Raw genomic sequence first — 10,864 nt, 5'->3', positions numbered from 1 at the left:
CCAATGTTTATCATCACCTCTTCCCCAAATTTGAATACATCACCAAGCCACTTTTGGCTAATCATCCCCAACACTCAACTTGGCCGACATGCATGAAAGGGCATTGCACTTTGCTTGTCCTCTTGTTATGTCAAGTAGTAGCCGGCCATGACAAGCTTTTGGCATGCATGAGCTGAAATTTCTTCATCTCCACTTTCTTCTCTTACAAGTCTTGCCTCCCACCTAACTCCATCACTAAATGGACAGCCACCCACCTTAGCCAATCACAAAGGAGGCAACCAACCCCCTCTCCCTCTATAAAAACTCCTTGGCCGGCCACCACCTCCACCTTTGGTTTCATTTTTCACTCCCCACTCACTCCTCCACCTTATCTACACCCTCATAACTCTCTCCTACCTCTCCCCCACGAAAATGGTGCTCCACCTAGCTCCATGGCCGGCCATGGCCATGGGAAGCCACCAAGATGTTGCTCCTCTCCTCCCTCAAGCTTCCCCTCACCATGAGAGCATCTCTCTCCCTCTCTTCTCCCCTAATCTTTGATGAGTCCAGCACACTTTCTCCTTTCTCCTCTCACTAGATTGGATCTTGATGCAGGTGCATGTTGGTCCAAGCATGGAGAAGGTTGAGCTATCCTCAGATCTGAAGTTCTTGAGCAAAGTTCGTCAAAATCTCTGCAGTAATTTCTGCTACCTTCCTGTTTCAGATTCTGGTACGAATTTGTAAAATCCGCCAAATCTCGTGTGCAGATCCAAATCGAGGGATTCAAAGTTCCACATATAGGTATTGAAAAGATCTACAACTTGGCGTTGGTCTCATCCTCAAATTCGTTACGGATTTGGCATGGTAAATAAAGTTCTGCAAACATTCAGAATCACTGTTTGTTAGATTTCTTCCGTTTTACAAAACTTTTTTGAGCAAACTCAACTGTGGGTGAAATCCCTCTCCAGTACCTTCATTTTGGCGTTTGTTTCACTTCGATTGACCTCCTGAAATTGAAATGGTTCACAGATCAAGATCTGGCCAGATCTGACTTTGTCGAATTAAACCAGGAGCTTGGAAACTAATTTTTGAATGAAACCAACTGAGTAAGAACCACCTATTCAATACCTTTCAGATGCCGCAGACCTCATATTTTTGTGATTTATGTATGATTTTTGGTGAATTAAACTTGTTCTGTGTGTTCTGCAGACATGGCTGTTAGCTTTTAAATCACCAAAAATCCATTTTTGAACCTAATTGAGTGATTCCAATTTTGTAGGACTGCTGAATGTTTTCTTAATCATCTCAAACAAGTTTCAAACATTTATCTGTTGTGTAAATCCAGAGAGAGAAAATGGTACAGACATGCAGTAAACTTGTAAATCTATTTGTGAGAGTTTCAGGGACAATTTGAACCCAAATCCAATTGTGTATGCATCTCTGTTTAATTACCCTTCAAATGCAAGTGGCCTCATATTTTTAGGATTTTTCTACGATTTATGGCTTACAGATCTTGTTTTCTGTACAATCAGATTCAAGGAAATTCCTAAAATTATAGGTTTAATATTTTTGGGTGATTCCAATTGGGTTAGTCTTGTATTAGTACTGGCTATATAGGAAAAATATTATTAGTCTCTGTTCATACATATTTGTTGCTGTTAGTAATGTTTATGTGTGACATGCATTGTTGAAGCAAAACTTTTCGGTTTATTTAAAACCCTTGACCAAACTCTTTTTAGTAGAGATAGGCAACCTTTGTTTTATGCTTGCAAAACAAAACCTCTGCAACTCAACATTAGCTCTTTTGTTTTTCTTAAGTTTCCAAGTGATGTGGAATATGGTTTGCTTCCTATTTTGGGTTGTAGTGCTATGGGAACAAATTAAGTTAGGAAAACTGTTTTCTACTTTTTCCAAAAATGTTTGAAAATGCATTGTGAATGTTTTTGATGCCAAACTAATGCACTTGTCATCTTTATGATGTTATCTACCAGGGGATAATTGGTTTATACCATGGTGATAACCGAGAGAGGCAATTGCTAAGTTGTGATGCACTCATGCCTCTACTAGGTAAATAAATGGGGTTTTCTTAATTAAAATTCTTAAATTTGTTTTGTGGTATCTATAATTCCTTAGTATGTTATACCTTGGCTGCATGATTAGTTGTTGATTGTTGAATGTTTTCTTGTTGATGCAATATGATTGATTGTGTTCCTTTTATATTTTCCGGCGATAGATGCGAACAATTCCGGAGAAGAAGAAGAAGTGGAATCGGACGAGGATTTTATTTATGTTGTTGGGATTCTTATATTGATGGAGTTGAAGAAGTACAGGGACAAATAAGCCAAGGCAAGCCATCTTTTGATATCTTGCTATTTATCCTTCTTGTTGTGCTCATTACTCCATTATATACTTGGTTCCTTATATCATGTGTGATTTTTGGTCCTCTACTCTATGCATACTTATTCCCAAAGTATGTTGAACCCCTTGTTGATGCTTTGCATACTTGCTCCCAAGTATGTGAACCCCCTTGTTGATGTTATGCATGCTTACCCTAAGCATGTATGCCCCCTTGACCATATCCATGTTGTCATCTTCTTAGTGGTATGATGATTAACATCATGACCCCTGTTTGAATCATCTTAATTATGTTGTCCCTATACATGCTTATCCTAAGTATGTATGATCTCCTTAACACCTCAATTATCATCCCCTTAGTGGTATGATGGCTAGCATCATGTCATTGTGACTCTTAGTTCCTTCATAAAACTATAGGTTGGGAACCCCCTTGGAAAAATACCTTGTTGAAAAGAATTTTTGAAAACCTTGGGTGAGTTGGACTTACCCAAGTGTGTGTTTATGAAAGGAAAGGATCTTGGCAAAGATGGTTGGAAAGAAAATCTTGTTTTTGAAAACTTTGGCGTCTAAGTATTCACCCGTGACAATTAACCCGCGCAACCACATTACCCTGGAGTGGGACGGGGCTTAGCTCGTAGTTTGTTCTTCTTAACATGGGACACCGCACAACTATATAAGGGTAAGGTTACCCCTGAATCCGGATTGTCGTTGGTGGAGACAATAGTATAACGGGAGGCCTTCGGGGCTGACCCGTCCGGAAGACACTATGGGTCTCCTGGCTTGGCGGTGGAGCCACGCTCAAAGTGAGGTGAGCTGCCACGGTGCCGGGGAGGTACATACTCCATAGGGTAGGATCCCGTGCTAAGACGAATAGGCGAAAGGCTATGTCCGAGTTTTTGTCATGGCATAGTTGATATGCGGGGATGATGCCCACATGATGAACTCGCGGATCTTGTGGGGAAAGTGTGCAAACTCTGCAGAGTAAAATCTATTCGAATAGCCGTGTCCGCGGTCATGGACGGTTGGAATGGCTGTTGCTTAGCCTGATGAGTTTTGTTTTACAAAATTGTTTGACAAAGGAAAGGAAAGAACTTGTTTTGAAGTACCGGAAGGGTACGGGAAAGGATGTGTCGACCATATGGAGATGGTCGGGAAGGATAAATAAAATTGGGTTACCCCATCCTAGTGTTTTATGTTGTGGAACTCTTTTGAAGTAACTTCTTCAACAAAGATATAGAGATGTCATAGGATATCTTTTAGATTATCTTCTTCAACAAAGATATAGAGATGTCATATGATCTTCTTAGTGTCCCCTTCAACTGTGATGTTGGGATGCTACATCCACAAGAGAAACTATTACTCTTTCATATGCTATATCCACAAGAGAAACTACTTCTCTTCTTCATGCTATTTCCACTGGAGAAATTAGCTCTTCCCTCTTGTCATCTTAGATTAGCTTTTGTTATCTTGCACTCTTGCAAAGTACCTTCTTGATGGTTTGCGAGTACAATTCCAAATGTACTCACGGCTTTGTCCCTGGCTATTTACTTGGCCAGACTTGGAGGAACACGATGGATGAAGGAGTTGACGACGTCTATGCGAGCTAGGAACGTCTTCCCAGTCAGTTGCCTGTAGGGTTATGGCAGATGACTTGGGTACTGCGCTGCTGAAGTGATGATGCTACTCTGATGTTTAGTTAGGCCCTTCGAGGCTATTATGTAAGTATCGGTCATGTGACCATGTTGTAATTTTCTTATTCCGCTTTGTAATGGATGGTGTAATTTGATATCAGTTCGGTTATGTGTTCACGGCGCACTGATCATGGGATCGTGAACTGTATACATAACAGGGAATTTCGGACAGCTAGTCCGGGGTCCCCACAGAGCTGGTATCAGAGCTATCCTGACTGTAGGAGACCTTAGTTAGCATGGACGTTAGTTAGGAAACAATTACTTGGGGAAAACTATTTATGAAACAAATTGTTTCTTTAGTCGGAAGCATAGCTTCTACCTTCTTCAAAGCATCTAAATTCTTATCTCTCCACTTTATTGAAAGGTTCAAAAATTCTTACTCTATCGTCTCATCCACTTCAAACCAGCATATTGGACGATATCCCCAACTCAGACCGGAGACTCGAAGTCGAAGATGGATCAACCTTTTATGAAGTCTCACGTATCTCCAACGACAACTATTGAAGATTGGATGCCGACATAGCCGTATGCGGAGGGATAAAAGGAAAATTTTCTTTGGTTGTCACCAAAGTATGTCGAGGAGCTGACCTTGTTCCTCTATGGACTTGCACTTTTGCAGTCGTCAAGGATCAAGTCCTCAGTTCTTGGCTAGTAATTTTTAGGCCAGCTACAGGAAGTTGTCGACTTTGGGAGCACCTCAACAGCTACCCCTTCGAAAACCTCACGTCCCCGGGATGTCGAGACTAGAATATCTGCACAGTTTTAGCCTCTACCTCAACATCGGAGACTCAACACCAGGCCTGCTTCACCACCAACAGCTTTGAAAGTCCTTATTGAAGTCGATGCCGGCGGTATGAAGACATCAACATATGCGACCAGCCCTAAACCTATAGGATGAATAGGACAAACTCAATCGCTTTGATTGGGCCACCCTTGCGCATTAGGAATTTCTGGGTACTTAGAGTACCATGTCGGGTTTGATGATTTCTTGTAGTTCCCTAGTGTGCTGCCTTGAGTGTTTGTATCTGTTTGCTGTGTGCATGTATGTCTTGCTATTTAGACGTTCCCGCCCTTTTTAATTGTTTGAAATTTGTAAAACAGAAATTAAAAATGGAAATCTGCTAGTGTACTGTTTTGCTAATAAAAATTGTTTGGTAGCTCCGATTGATCTGATTCCAATTGCACTAGGACCAGTATGAAATTATCTTTCAGATGCCACTGACCTTGTATTTTTAGGATTTTTGTGCGATTTTCAATAAATAAAACTTGATCACTGTTTCTGGTTAGTATTTTGAGTCTTAAAAATTGAAAAATAAATATTTTTGAATGATTCCAATTGTGTTGATCTTGTTTTGTTACTGTGCATCTAGGAAAAATACCAGTAGCCTCTGTTAGTGGTATTTTGACTCTGGTTATGGTTGTATGGGTGTCACATGCCATGATAGGATTAAAGTTTGCCTCGCCGATGTATTGCTAACTGCTAGTTAGTTGGGTAGATTACCGAAAGACTCTAACTCTAAACCCGTTAGCAGTTGTTTTTCAACCGTCAGGGAAACTAACTCAGACCCCTATCTACGCCGACTACTTTCAAGGTCATCTGAAGCATCTCTACTACGCCAACAAAGCAAAAGCCAATACCTTCAAGATCCGCTGAAGCATCTCCACTTCATCAAGAAAGCAGAAGCCCCTACCTTCAAGAGTGACTGCACCTCTACCAGAAGACTTACTAACTTGGTCTAACCTTGGTATATAATCGCACTAACCTCGAGGATATCTTCTTGAAAACCACCATCTAACACACCCTCTAACAAGGTGAGGGAACAATAGCGTCAAAGTCGAGCTACATCACATGGTTCATCTGGTCCTCATCAAGTGAAGACTCCGGAAGATACCTCCAGAACTCAAGACTAGGTGCAACTTACCGCTCACCAACTGCTTTAACACGTGAGTGCCTCTTGAAGTTGTGGTCTGGACGTCGCCCTCGAAGATTCTTCAACTGAACAAGGAAGATCGATGACTTCTTCAGAAGCCCGACAGGACCGCAAGGCAGACGCTCTGAGTTTTTCCGAAGGCCCGATGAAAAATCTTAAGGGTGGAAGACTTCGTCTTCCCCTAAAAGTTGGAGCTAACCCTCAAATTTTAAATCTTTCAAAAACAACATTGGAAACGTGGGATTGCACTAGCTCCCCTCGAAGCCGTGGACTACACAACGCCCTCTGAAGATGTTCGCCTCAAGACGCGAGACTAGTAACTTCTCCAAGGAGCGCCCGACAAGACCCGTGGCTGAAGCTTACAGTTTTTAACGCCCCTCCCTGATGAACAATTTTAAGGGTGGAAGACTTCGTCTTCCATTAAATTTAAGCTAACTCTAAATATTTTTCAACCCTCCTAAGGCACCATTGAGTGCAATAAATTTCCAAAGTCGTGAGCTCCACTAGGGTCGTTAAGAAGCTACAGGTCTAACATCTGCAGGGAGTAGTCAACCTCTTCATGAAGCTCGCCATCGGCAGGAATCCATCATGTCTCTCAGAAGATGTAGTTGCAACCCTCTCAACAACGGCACGCCGACAGAAGAATGGAGTCTAACTTTAGTTACACTTTACAACCCCTCTAGTTCTACACTCAGTAATCTCGGGACGAGATTATTTTAAGGGTGGAAGATCTGTAACACCCCAACTTTTGCAACCTTGATTAATTGTCCTTATTGCAAAAATTAGGGGGAACAAATTTTTTTCTTTCTAAAAGACTAATTAGATGAATTGCCTTGATCTGTTTGTTGTGATGAATTGCCTTGATCTGTTGGTAGATGTGTTGCCTTGATTTCTTGTTGAGTTTTGTCTTGAGCCACCTCTTAGAACAACACCTCTAGTGGTTAAACCAGCAACTCACCAAATAAAACACATGTGTGTCCTAGGAAAAATTGTTTTCCTTCTTACTACATCAAGCTCTTCTTCTGATGATAACATGAGTGTGCCATCATGATCTTCCTCTTTGTGGTACAAGATAGCTCAATCATACTTAATTCAAAACTTGGGATCATCTACCCCTAGCTACATCCCTCTCTTATACCCACTCATTCTTGTTGGTTTTGAGGCCATGTCGACCATCTGTGTTGATAGGCTTAAAATGTCCAGACTTTGGCAATTGATCTCTAAGCACCCACAACTGTTATTGTTGACCTCAATGCATGGATCCCCTCTATGCAACACCCTCTTGTACCTCCATGTCTTGCATGTCTCAGTCAATCCTTGCAGCTCATATATTCAACTTGATCTGGTATCCTATCCCATGTTCCAGCACCAGATCACTTCTTCCTCTTTTACCTCTTGTTTTTGTTTTCATCCAAATTTATCTTCACAAAACCAAGAGTAGGAATGATGGATACATTTTGTAGCCAACATCTACCCTTGAGAACACTTCTCCCCAAATTAGTTTTCTCTCTCAAAAATCCTATTGATTTTCCTTCTCTAGTTTTGATCACAAAACTACTTCTAGTTTTACTAAAACTTTTCAAGATATTTCTTCATGGAAAACAAGGAACTGAAATGGGTTTTGTTTTCTCATCCCATTTCCACCAAGTACTAATTTCTAAAACATTATTTTCTATCTTGCTTTCTTTTTAGCAAAAGGCTTGTTTATGATACCTATACCATTTCTTGTTTTTCCTCTTGCTTATTTTTACATTGGAGAAAAACTCTACTTTACTTGAGAAAGTAAGTAGAATATTTTGAACCCCTATGTTCCAACTAGTTTTATCTCAACATTTTCAAAATTCCATTCCACTTGAGTTCATTCCCAATTGTCCCTAGACAATTGAGGTGTTTCAAATACTTTTCAAATGAGTTCTATTTCAAATGGCAACACTTGCACATCTTATGCACACCTCTGATCTACCACCTTGTATTCCCCCATCCTCCAATTCTTGATCAAATGGATGATCATTTGATACCTTCAAATCACTCCCAATTGACCTCTCATTTGAAGAGCAACTTATATTTCATCATACCCATCTCAATCCTCTATTCTTTTCCATTATCACATTGACCTCATGATTGATGATTTATGTCACCATATTCATCCTTGTGAGTATATGGTTACTTCACTCACCATCTTTCATAGCCTTGATCTACCATCGTCCAAACCACCACCATCACCCCCATCATCTCTTGGCCAATTTGACAATTTGATCAAAGTACTTTATTCTTCAACATAGGCACCAATGCTTATTATCACCTTTTCCCCAAATTTGAATACATCACCAAGCCACTTTTGGCTAATCATCCCCAACACTCAACTTGGCCGACATGCATGAAAGGGCATTGCACTTTGCTTGTCCTCTTGTTATGTCAAGTAGTAGCCGGCCATGACAAGTTTTTGGCATGCATGAGCTGAAATTTCTTCATCTCCACTTTCTTCTCTTACGAGGCAGCCAACCCCCTCTCCCTCTATAAAAACTCCTTGGCCGGCCACCACCTCCACCTTTGGCTTCATTTTTCACTCCCCACTCACTCCTTCACCTTATCTACACCCTCATAACTCTCTCCTACCTCTCCCCCACGAAAATGGTGCTCCTCCTAGCTCCATGTCCGGCCATGGCCATGGGAAGCCACCAAGATGTTGCTCCTCTCCTCCCTCAAGCTTCCCCTCACCATGAGAGCATCTCTCTCCCTCTCTTCTTCCCTAATCTTTGATGAGTCCAGCTCACTTTCTCCTTTCTCCTCTCACTAGATTGGATCTTGATGCAGGTGCATGTTGGTCCAAGCATGGAGAAGGTTGAGCTATCCTCAGATCTGAAGTTCTTGAGCAAAGTTCGTCAAAATCTCTGCAGTAATTTCTGCTACCTTCCTGTTTCAGATTCTGGTACGAACTTGTAAAATCCGCCAAATCTCGTGTGCAGATCCAAATCGAGTGATTCAAAGTTTCACTTATAGGTATTGGAAAGATCTACAACTTGGCGGTGGTCTCATCCTCAAATTCGTTAAGGATTTTGCATGGTAAATAAAGTTCTGAAAACATTCAGAATCACTGTTTGTTATATTTCTTCCGTTTTACAAAACCTTTTTGAGCAAACTCAACTGCGGGTGAAATCCCTCTCCAGTACCTTCACTTTGGCGTTGGTTTCACTTCGATTGACCTCCTGAAATTGAAATGGTTCACAGATCAAGATCTGGTCAGATCTGACTTTGTCGAATTAAACCAGGAGCTTGGAAACTAATTTTTGAATGAAACCAACTGGGTAAGAACCACCTATTCAATACCTTTCAGACTACGCAGACCTCATATTTTTGTGATTTATGTATGATTTTTGGTGAATTAAACTTGTTCTGTGTGTTCTGCAGACATGGCTGTTAGCTTTTAAATCACAAAAAATCCATTTTTGAACCTAATTGAGTGATTCCAATTTTGTAGGACTGCTGAATGTTTTCTTAATCATCTCAAACAAGTTTCAAACATTTATCTGTTGTGTAAATCCAGAGAGAAAGAAAATGGTACAGACATGCAGTAAACTTGTAAATGTATTTGTGAGAGTTTCAGGAACAATTTGAACCCAAATCCAATTGTGTATGTATCTCTGTTTAATTACCCTTCAAATGCAAGTGGCCTCATATTTTTAGGATTTTTCTACGATTTATGGCTTACAGATCTTTTTTCTGTACAATCAGATTCAAGGAAATTCCTAAAATTATAGGTTTAATATTTTTGGGTGATTCCAATTGGGTTAGTCTTGTATTAGTTCTGGCTATATAGGAAAAATATTATTAGTCTCTGTTCATACATATTTGTTGCTGTTAGTAATGTTTATGTGTGACATGCATTGTTGAAGCAAAACTTTTCGGTTTATTTAAAACCCTTGACCAAACTCTTTTTAGTAGAGATAGGCAACCTTTGTTTTATGCTTGCAAAACAAAACCTCTGCAACTCAACATCAGCTCTTTTGTTTTTCTTAAGTTTCCAAGTGATGTGGAATATGGTTTGCTTCCTATTTTGGGTTGTAGTGCTATGGGAACAAATTAAGTTAGGAAAACTGTTTTCTACTTTTCCAAAAATGTTTGAAAATGCATTGTGAATGTTTTTGATGCCAAACTAATGCACTTGTCATCTTTATGATGTTATCTACCAGGGGATAATTGGTTTATACCATGGTGATAACCGAGAGAGGCAATTGCTAAGTTGTGATGCACTCATGCCTCTACTAGGTAAATAAATGGGGTTTTCTTAATTAAAATTCTTAAATTTGTTTTGTGGTATCTATAATTCCTTAGTATGTTATACCTTGGCTGCATGATTAGTTGTTGATTGTTGAATGTTGTCTTGTTGATGCAATATGATTGATTGTGTTCCTTTTATATTTTCCGGCGATAGATGCGAACAATTCCGGAGAAGAAGAAGAAGTGGAATCGGACGAGGATTTTATTTATGTTGTTGGGATTCTTATATTGATGGAGTTGAAGAAGTACAGGGACAAATAAGCCAAGGCAAGCCATCTTTTGATCTCTTGCTATTTATCCTTCTTGTTGTGCTCATTACTCCATTATATACTTGGTTCCTTATATCATGTGTGATTTTTGGTCCTCTACTCTATGCATACTTATTCCCAAAGTATGTTGAACCCCTTGTTGATGCTTTGCATACTTGCTCCCAAGTATGTGAACCCCCTTGTTGATGTTATGCATGCTTACCCTAAGCATGTATGCCCCCTTGACCATATCCATGTTGTCATCTTCTTAGTGGTATGATGATTAACATCATGACCCCTGTTTGAATCATCTTAATTATGTTGTCCCTATACATGCTTATCCTAAGTATGTATGATCCCCTTAACACCTCAATTATCATCC

General features: G+C 40.1%; 1 long non-coding RNA gene across 1 annotated transcript; it reads left to right on the top strand.

Moving 5' to 3' along the window:
• The first annotated feature begins 745 nt into the window (after nucleotides 1–745).
• Nucleotides 746–10,496, top strand: LOC127330613 (uncharacterized). Its single transcript, XR_011751118.1, has 4 exons — nucleotides 746–843; nucleotides 9,185–9,261; nucleotides 10,147–10,222; nucleotides 10,389–10,496. It is a non-coding gene; the product is annotated as an uncharacterized lncRNA (long non-coding RNA).
• Nucleotides 10,497–10,864: the final 368 nt, after the last annotated feature.

The sequence above is a fragment of the Lolium perenne genome, chromosome 2, assembly GCF_019359855.2.
Source record: "Lolium perenne isolate Kyuss_39 chromosome 2, Kyuss_2.0, whole genome shotgun sequence".
Classification (NCBI taxonomy): Eukaryota; Viridiplantae; Streptophyta; class Magnoliopsida; order Poales; family Poaceae; genus Lolium; species Lolium perenne.
This window is presented reverse-complemented; position numbering and strand designations above follow the sequence as displayed.